Genomic DNA, 10,000 nt, shown 5'->3' on the forward strand with positions numbered 1-10,000 from the left:
CATTTTTGGCTGCGCGAGCGAGCGGCGAGCGGCGGACAGCGAGCGAAGCGAGAGGCAGCACCGTCCCTACTATACGAAAGCCCCATCCAGCCCTGTGCCACCCGGGGGGTTCCAGGGTGCTGAGATGGCTGACGTTTTGCTCCGCTCTCGACGGTCACCGCGCAACGCAAGAACAGGCCAAAAACTGGCCAAAACGGCCCAAAAACGGGCCAAAACTGGCCATTTTTGGCTGCGCGAGCGAGCGGCGAGCGGCGGACAGCGAGCGAAGCGAGAGGCAGCACCGTCCCTGCTATACGAAAGCCCCATCCAGCCCTGTGCCACCCGGGGGGTTCCAGGGTGCTGAGATGGCTGACATTTTGCTCCGCTCACGACGGTCGCCGCGGCACACAAGAACAGCCCAAAAACAGGCCAAAACAGCCCAAAAACGGGCCAAAACTGGCCATTTTTGGCTGCGCGAGCGAGCAGCGAGCGGCGGACAGCGAGCGAAGCGAGAGGCAGCACCGTCCCTGCTATACGAAAGCCCCATCCAGCCCTGTGCCACCCGGGGGGTTCCAGGGTGCTGAGATGGCTGACGTTTTGCTCCGCTCACGACGGTCGCCGCGGCACGCAAGAACAGGCCAAAAACTGGCCAAAACAGCCCAAAAACGGGCCAAAACTGGCCATTTTTTGCTGCGCGAGCGAGCGGAGAGCGGCGAACAGCGAGCGAAGCGCGAGGCAGCACCGTCCCTGCTATACGAAAGCCCCATCCAGCCCTGTGCCACCCGGGGGGTTCCAGGGTGCTGAGATGGCTGACATTTTGCTCCGCTCACGACGGTCACCGCGCCACACAAGAACAGCCCAAAAACAGGCCAAAACAGCCCAAAAACGGGCCAAAACTGGCCATTTTTGGCTGCGCGAGCGAGCGGCGAGCGGCGAACAGCGAGCGAAGCGAGAGGCAGCACCGTCCCTGCTATACGAAAGCCCCATCCAGCCCTGTGCCACCCGGGGGGTTCCAGGGTGCTGAGATGGCTGACGTTTTGCTCCGCTCACGACGGTCACCGCACCACGCAAGAACAGGCCAAAAACTGGCCAAAACAGCCCAAAAACGGGCCAAAACTGGCCATTTTTGGCTGCGCGAGCGAGCGGCGAGCGGCGAACAGCGAGCGAAGCGAGAGGCAGCACCGTCCCTGCTATACGAAAGCCCCATCCAGCCCTGTGCCACCCGGGGGGTTCCAGGGTGCTGAGATGGCTGACGTTTTGCTCCGCTCTCGACGGTCACCGCGCAATGCAAGAACAGGCCAAAAACTGGCCAAAACGGCCCAAAAACGGGCCAAAACTGGCCATTTTTGGCTGCGCGAGCGGCGAGCGGCGGACAGCGAGCGAAGCGAGAGGCAGCACCGTCCCTGCTATACGAAAGCCCCATCCAGCCCTGTGCCACCCGGGGGGTTCCAGGGTGCTGAGATGGCTGACGTTTTGCTCCGCTCTCGACGGTCACCGCGCAATGCAAGAACAGGCCAAAAACTGGCCAAAACGGCCCAAAAACGGGCCAAAACTGGCCATTTTTGGCTGCGCGAGCGAGCGGCGAGCGGCGGACAGCGAGCGAAGCGAGAGGCAGCACCGTCCCTGCTATACGAAAGCCCCATCCAGCCCTGTGCCACCCGGGGGGTTCCAGGGTGCTGAGATGGCTGACGTTTTGCTCCGCTCTCGACGGTCACCGCGCAATGCAAGAACAGGCCAAAAACTGGCCAAAACGGCCCAAAAACGGGCCAAAACTGGCCATTTTTGGCTGCACGAGCGAGCGGCGAGCGGCGGACAGCGAGCGAAGCGAGAGGCAGCACCGTCCCTGCTATACGAAAGCCCCATCCAGCCCTGTGCCACCCTGTCACGAACGGTCGTCGCGCACCCGCAACAACTCCGTTCAACGAACCGTTCGTCGCTCACACCCGCATGTACAGCTGCCCAACAGCATGTTTTCTCATGGTTTTGGGTCATTTTGCTTGTAAATATGTAAGTTCGAACAAGCTGCAGCGTTGCAAAGCGACCGCTCACCGAACCGAGCAAAACAGCCCCAAAACAGCCCAAAACGGCTTCGTTTTCGCGTGCCGCGGGAGGTGAGCGGAGTGCTGCCTCCGCTCACCAAAACGTCAGCCATCTCAGCACCCAGGAACCCCCCGGGTGGCACATGGCTGGATGGGGCTTCGGTTATATACCGGGCGTTGAACACTCTTTCGCAAGTTCGTACGTGACCTTTACGGGAACTTGGTGTTGCGTCCGGGACCAGGTGAGCGGCTGTTTGTGGGCTTGCAGCTGTTCGTTCATCCTTGAAAGCCTTGTTTTTCCCCCTCTCCCTCTTTTCTCTTGTGCACACAAGGTGTTCGACGAATTGCTTGTAAAGCTTTCCTTTTCGCGAGACTTCGGGACGTGTCCGTTGCTCGTTCTTTCGATCTAACTCTCTTTCTCTTTTACAGGTCCTTCGGGACCTGCGAGAGGTTACAAAGTGGGCTGATCCTTGCGGAGCAAGATCGCAAGGGCGAAGAGCGACTTAGGCAAGGCAAAGCTAAGTTCGCGTCTTTGCCGCACGGGTGACTCGCGACTTAGGCAACGCAAGCTAAGTTCGCGTCTTTGGCCGCAAGGGTGCCGCACGCCTTAGGCAATTCCAGCTAAGGTCGTGACATTGTGGTATCAGAGCGGGCAAGCTCTTCGATCGAACAGCGAACGAACTTCGCAACTTCGCCATGGCAAAGCATCGTGGCGAATCAAGCAAGACGGGGCAGGCCGGACCCTTGCCCCAAGCAGCCGCAGGTGGGCTGCATGTGCACACTCGCTCTCATGCTGTTGGAGCCGCTCATGAGGATCGCGGCAGCGAACAGGATGAGCGAGAAGTTGGCAACTCTCCGCGAGCGGAGGAAGCGCAATCTGGTGCGCTAACTGGGAAAAAGAGTCATAAGGAGAGACTCACGACGGCGGAAACCCGCCTGGATGTTCTTGAAGCGAGCATGGAGGAACTCTACCATGGCCAACAAAGACTTGTTGGGGTAGAGAGCTCGCAAGAGGAAGCGGAGTCCAGGATCGACAAGGTCGAGGCCCTAGTCGACCGACTGTCCGATGACACCAAGGACTCCGTGCTGCACTTACAAGACGTTGTCGCGGAACTCACGGCAAAGGTGGCTATGCTCACAAGAACGCTAAATGCGGGAGGAGGCAACACCCGCGTTGCACCGCCACAAAACTTGAGGGCACCTGAGCCCCATGGATACGGAGGGGCCAGAGATGCCAAGGAGCTCGAGAACTTTCTGTTCGACATGGAACAATACTTCCGAGCTACGAGGCCCGATTCTGAAGATACCAAAGTTTCTATAGCAACAATGTATCTGAATGGAGATGCGAAACTTTGGTGGCGAACTCGTTGGGAGGAGATCCAACAAGGTCGGTGTCGAGTCGACACATGGGAAGACTTGAAGCGGGAGTTGAGAACTCAGTTCCTACCGGAGAACACAGAGTTCGTCGCAAGAAGGAAGTTGAGACAACTCCGCCAAAGTACCACCATCCGAGACTATGTAAAGCAGTTTTCTGCACTGATGCTGGACATACAGGACATGTCCGAGAAGGACAAGTTGTTCAGTTTCCTTGATGGTTTGAAACCATGGGCTCAGCAAGAGCTGAATCGAAGGAATGTTACCGACGTGGTCGGGGCAATTGCAGCTGCAGAAAGGCTCACCGACTTCGTTTCCTCCGAAGACCCAGCGAGAAGGAAACAATCTTCAAGCAATCGCCCTCAAAAACATTCTCGAGGGAAGGAGCTCGGGGGCGAACAGAAGAAGAAGAGCTCCCACAAAGGGCCGAATCCAAAAGGCAAGGCCTCAAAACCTGGAGGATGCTTCTTGTGCGGAGGACCGCACATGGTAAGGGAGTGCCCACAGAAGCAGGCACTCAACGCTTTGACAGCTTCCATCCACCCTCCCCGATCGGACAAGGGCAAAGCTGTTGCCCTTAGCTCAAGCAGTTCTGAATCCAGCAGCGACGATGAAGAGTCGCAAGGACCCCGAATGGGAGCAATGCGTTTGTTGAACGCTATGCGGGGTCAAGTGGGGGAGAACACGAAGACGAAGGCACAAAAAGCAGGAAGTAGTGAACTGATGTATGTGGACATCAAGCTGAATGGCCAAACGACCCGTGCAATGGTGGACACGGGCGCTACCCACAACTTCATAGCCGATCGTGAAGCACAGCGACTTGGATTGACATTGGAGAAGAGCCCAAGCCGAATGAAAGCAGTGAACTCGGAGGCCAGGCGAATCTCCGGATTGGCAAAGGGAGTTCCCATCAGAATCGGGACTTGGAGCGGAACCACCAACATGATGGCCGTGCCACTAGACGACTTCCAAGTGATTCTTGGAATGGAGTTTATGCACGCGGCGAAGTTGGTGCCGATGCCATTCTTGAATTCCCTATGTATGATGGGAGGCGATGACCCCTGTGTGGTGCCCGTCTCTCGGAGAGGAACCAAGGAGCCCCAACATATTTCGGCATTACAATTGAAGAAAGGGGTGCGAAAGGGCGAACTAACATTCGTGGCTGCTATGAAGCTAGAGCCACTCAATGAAGAAGCCATTCAAGAACCTGCTGTGGTGGCCAACGTCCTGAAGGAGTTCAAAGACGTTATGCCACCTGAGTTGCCGAAGACTCTTCCGCCACGCAGAGGCGTGGATCACAGTATTGAGCTGGAGCCAGGAGTGAAGCCTCCAGCGAGACCACCCTATCGCATGCCCCCGCCAGAGTTGGCAGAACTCAGAAAGCAGTTAGGTGAACTGCTAAGCGGTGGTCTCATCCGCAGCTCAAAAGCACCTTTCGGAGCTCCAGTTCTCTTTCAGAAGAAACAAGATGGGAGTCTCCGATTATGCGTCGACTACCGAGCCCTCAACAAAGTAACAGTGAAGAACAAGTATCCCATCCCGCTCATCGCGGACTTGTTCGACCAATTGGGCAAGGCAAAGTATTTCTCAAAACTCGACCTTCGGTCGGGGTATTGGCAGGTGCGCATTGCTGAAGGCGATGAAGCAAAGACTACATGTGTGACCAGATATGGAGCGTTTGAGTTCTTGGTGATGCCTTTCGGCTTAACCAACGCTCCGGCAACATTCTGTACTCTCATGAACCAGCTATTCAAGGAGTATTTGGATAAGTTCGTGGTCGTCTACTTGGACGACATCGTCGTTTACAGCCAAACGCTCGAGGAGCACGTCAAGCACCTTCGGACGATTTTCAAGGTTCTCAGGGAGAACACTTTGTTCGTAAAAAGGGAGAAATGCTACTTTGCTCAAACTGAAATCCTGTTCTTGGGGCACCGAATCGGTGATGGCTCCATCCGGATGGACAAGTCGAAGGTGCAAGCAGTTGCGGAATGGCGAACTCCAAAGAAGGTGCCAGAGTTGAGATCCTTCCTTGGTTTCGTCAACTACTACCGACGCTTCATCGCGGGATATTCGAAGCGGGCAACTCCACTGACGGAGTTGCTGAAGAAGGAGCAGCCTTGGAAGTGGTCTGACAGATGTGAGATAGCATTCCAAGATCTAAAGGCTGCTGTTTTGGAAGAACCAGTGCTCAAATTGCCAAACTATGGAGAGCCCTTTGAAGTCCATACAGATGCTTCGGACTTTGCTATTGGTGGAGTACTCATGCAAGAAGGTCATCCGGTGGCCTACGAGAGCCGCAAACTCAACGAGACCGAGAGGCGGTATCCAGTGCATGAGAAGGAGATGACAGCGGTGATCCACTGCCTACGAGTTTGGCGACACTACCTCCTCGGGTCGCGATTTGTGCTGAGGACAGACAACATCGCCCTGAGTTATTTCCAAACTCAGAAGAAGCTCTCCCCAAAGCAAGCACGGTGGCAGGACTTCCTGGCTGAATTTGATATGGCAATGGAATATAAGCCCGGGAAGGCGAATGTCGTGGCCGATGCGCTGAGTCGGAAGGTGGAGTGCGTGAATGCTGCACAACTGGAGGGCAGAGGCCAAGCAAGTCAGTTACACTCAACCTTCCTTTCCCGAATCAGAGATGGACTGTATAGTGATCCCCAGGCAGTTATCCTGATGCAGCTCATCAAAGAAGGCAAGGCACGACGATTTTGGGTCCAGGAGGGACTTGTTTACACAAAAGGGAATAGGGTTTATGTTCCCCGAGTGGACAATCTAAGGCGTGAACTCTTGAAAGAGTGTCACGATTCCCTTTGGGCTGGACACCCCGGCATTCACAGAACGTTGGCTCTCGTGGAGAGGGCCTTCTACTGGCCAAAAATGGGGATTGATGTGGAGGAGTATGTTCGAACATGCCTTACTTGCCAACAAGACAAGGTGGAGCAGCGGAAGCCGGTGGGACTTTTGGAGCCGTTGCCCGTACCAGAAAGGCCTTGGGAGAGCATTTCCTTAGACTTCATATCAAGCTTGCCACCTGTAGGGGGACTTGGATCGATACTTGTAGTGGTCGATCGGTTTTCAAAGTATGCAACTTTCATTGCTGCTCCCCTACACTGTTCAGCTGAAGAGGCGGCCAGACTGATGATGAAGGGTGTAGTGAAGTATTGGGGAGTCCCACACAATATCATTAGTGATCGAGACGCTCGGTTTCTGGGACGGTTCTGGACCGAGCTATTCAAATTGTTGGGATCAAAGTTATACTTCTCTACAAGCCTCCACCCCCAGACGGATGGTCAGACTGAAAGAATAAATTCGCTCTTAGAGCAGTATCTCCGGCACTACGTGAGTGCCAATCAACGAGATTGGGTGAAGCTGTTGGACATCGCCCAATTCTCCTACAACTTGCAGCGGAGCTCTGCATCCAACAAGAGCCCCTTCGAAATTATCACAGGACAACAACCGTCGACTCCGCACACTATGGCTATTGGGTATACTGGGAGTAGTCCATCAGCCTACCATTTCGCAAAGGAGTGGCATCGAAATGCCGATATTGCGCGGGCTTACTTGGAGAAGGCGGCAAAACGGATGAAGAAGTGGGCAGATTTGGGAAGGCGACCACAGGAGTTCAAAGTTGGCGATTTGGTGTTGGTAAAGCTCCAACCAGCATCACTCCAATTCTTCAGGAAAAGAGTCCACAAAGGATTGGTGCGTAAGTATGAAGGGCCCTTCCCAATTATCAGCAGGGTAGGCAATGTTTCTTACAAGTTGCAGCTGCCGGCGTGGTTCAAAATTCACAACGTTCTTCACGCCAGCAACCTGAAGGCCTACCATTCAGATCCGCAAGACGCTTCTCGAAGTGTTCCAACTCGGCTACCTCCCATCACAGCCTCCTACGAGAAGCGAGTGGAAACCATTCTGGCGGATCGCAAGATAAAGCTACCCAACGGAGCGGAACAGACAGAGTACTTGGTGAAGTGGCGAAAGCTTCCCCGAACTGAAGCCAGTTGGGAGCCTGAAGACGCCCTGCGACATGAAGAAGAAGTCATCAACACCTACCAACAAGCGTCGACGAGGGCGTCGACAGTTTAAGTGGGGGAGAATGTCACGAACGGTCGTCGCGCACCCGCAACAACTCCGTTCAACGAACCGTTCGTCGCTCACACCCGCATGTACAGCTGCCCAACAGCATGTTTTCTCATGGTTTTGGGTCATTTTGCTTGTAAATATGTAAGTTCGAACAAGCTGCAGCGTTGCAAAGCGACCGCTCACCGAACCGAGCAAAACAGCCCCAAAACAGCCCAAAACGGCTTCGTTTTCGCGTGCCGCGGGAGGTGAGCGGAGTGCTGCCTCCGCTCACCAAAACGTCAGCCATCTCAGCACCCAGGAACCCCCCGGGTGGCACATGGCTGGATGGGGCTTCGGTTATATACCGGGCGTTGAACACTCTTTCGCAAGTTCGTACGTGACCTTTACGGGAACTTGGTGTTGCGTCCGGGACCAGGTGAGCGGCTGTTTGTGGGCTTGCAGCTGTTCGTTCATCCTTGAAAGCCTTGTTTTTCCCCCTCTCCCTCTTTTCTCTTGTGCACACAAGGTGTTCGACGAATTGCTTGTAAAGCTTTCCTTTTCGCGAGACTTCGGGACGTGTCCGTTGCTCGTTCTTTCGATCTAACTCTCTTTCTCTTTTACAGGTCCTTCGGGACCTGCGAGAGGTTACAAAGTGGGCTGATCCTTGCGGAGCAAGATCGCAAGGGCGAAGAGCGACTTAGGCAAGGCAAAGCTAAGTTCGCGTCTTTGCCGCACGGGTGACTCGCGACTTAGGCAACGCAAGCTAAGTTCGCGTCTTTGGCCGCAAGGGTGCCGCACGCCTTAGGCAATTCCAGCTAAGGTCGTGACAACCCGGGGGGTTCCAGGGTGCTGAGATGGCTGACGTTTTGCTCCGCTCTCGACGGTCACCGCGCAATGCAAGAACAGGCCAAAAACTGGCCAAAACGGCCCAAAAACGGGCCAAAACTGGCCATTTTTGGCTGCACGAGCGAGCGGCGAGCGGCGGACAGCGAGCGAAGCGAGAGGCAGCACCGTCCCTGCTATACGAAAGCCCCATCCAGCCCTGTGCCACCCGGGGGGTTCCAGGGTGCTGAGATGGCTGACGTTTTGCTCCGCTCTCGACGGTCACCGCGCAATGCAAGAACAGGCCAAAAACTGGCCAAAACGGCCCAAAAACGGGCCAAAACTGGCCATTTTTGGCTGCACGAGCGAGCGGCGAGCGGCGGACAGCGAGCGAAGCGAGAGGCAGCACCGTCCCTGCTATACGAAAGCCCCATCCAGCCCTGTGCCACCCGGGGGGTTCCAGGGTGCTGAGATGGCTGACGTTTTGCTCCGCTCTCGACGGTCACCGCGCAATGCAAGAACAGGCCAAAAACTGGCCAAAACGGCCCAAAAACGGGCCAAAACTGGCCATTTTTGGCTGCACGAGCGAGCGGCGAGCGGCGGACAGCGAGCGAAGCGAGAGGCAGCACCGTCCCTGCTATACGAAAGCCCCATCCAGCCCTGTGCCACCCGGGGGGTTCCAGGGTGCTGAGATGGCTGACGTTTTGCTCCGCTCTCGACGGTCACCGCGCAATGCAAGAACAGGCCAAAAACTGGCCAAAACGGCCCAAAAACGGGCCAAAACTGGCCATTTTTGGCTGCGCGAGCGAGCGGCGAGCGGCGGACAGCGAGCGAAGCGAGAGGCAGCACCGTCCCTGCTATATACGAAAGCCCCATCCAGCCCTGTGCCACCCGGGGGGTTCCAGGGTGCTGAGATGGCTGACGTTTTGCTCCGCTCACGACGGTCACCGCACCACGCAAGAACGGACCATAAACAGGCCAAAACAGCCCAAAAACGGGCCAAAACTGGTCATTTTTGGCTGCGCGAGCGAGCGGCGAGCGGCGAACAGCGAGCGAAGCGTGAGGCAGCACCGTCCCTGCTATACGAAAGCCCCATCCAGCCCTGTGCCACCCGGGGGGTTCCAGGGTGCTGAGATGGCTGACGTTTTGCTCCGCTCACGACGGTCACCGCGCCATGCAAGAACGGACCAAAAACAGGCCAAAACAGCCCAAAAACGGGCCAAAACTGGCCATTTTTGGCTGAGCGAGCGAGCGGTGAGCGGCGAACAGCGAGCGAAGCGAGAGGCAGCACCGTCCCTGCTATACGAAAGCCCCATCCAGCCCTGTGCCACCCGGGGGGTTCCAGGGTGCTGAGATGGCTGACGTTTTGCTCCGCTCACGACGGTCGCCGTGCCACGCAAGAACGGACCAAAAACAGGCCAAAACAGCCCAAAAACGGGCCAAAACTGGCCATTTTAGGTTGCGCGAGCGAGCGGCGAGCGGCGAACAGCGAGCGAAGCGTGAGGCAGCACCGTCCCTGCTATACGAAAGCCCCATCCAGCCCTGTGCCACCCGGGGGGTTCCAAGGTGCTGAGATGGCTGACGTTTTGCTCCGCTCACGACGGTCACCGCGCCACGCCAGAACAGACCAAAAACAGGCCAAAACAGCCCAAAAACGGGCCAAAACTGGCCATTTTTGGCTGCGCGAGCGAGCGGCGAGCGGCGAACAGCGAGCGAAG

The sequence above is a fragment of the Musa acuminata genome, unplaced genomic scaffold (assembly GCF_036884655.1).
Source record: "Musa acuminata AAA Group cultivar baxijiao unplaced genomic scaffold, Cavendish_Baxijiao_AAA HiC_scaffold_57, whole genome shotgun sequence".
In the NCBI taxonomy this organism is placed as follows: Eukaryota; Viridiplantae; Streptophyta; class Magnoliopsida; order Zingiberales; family Musaceae; genus Musa; species Musa acuminata.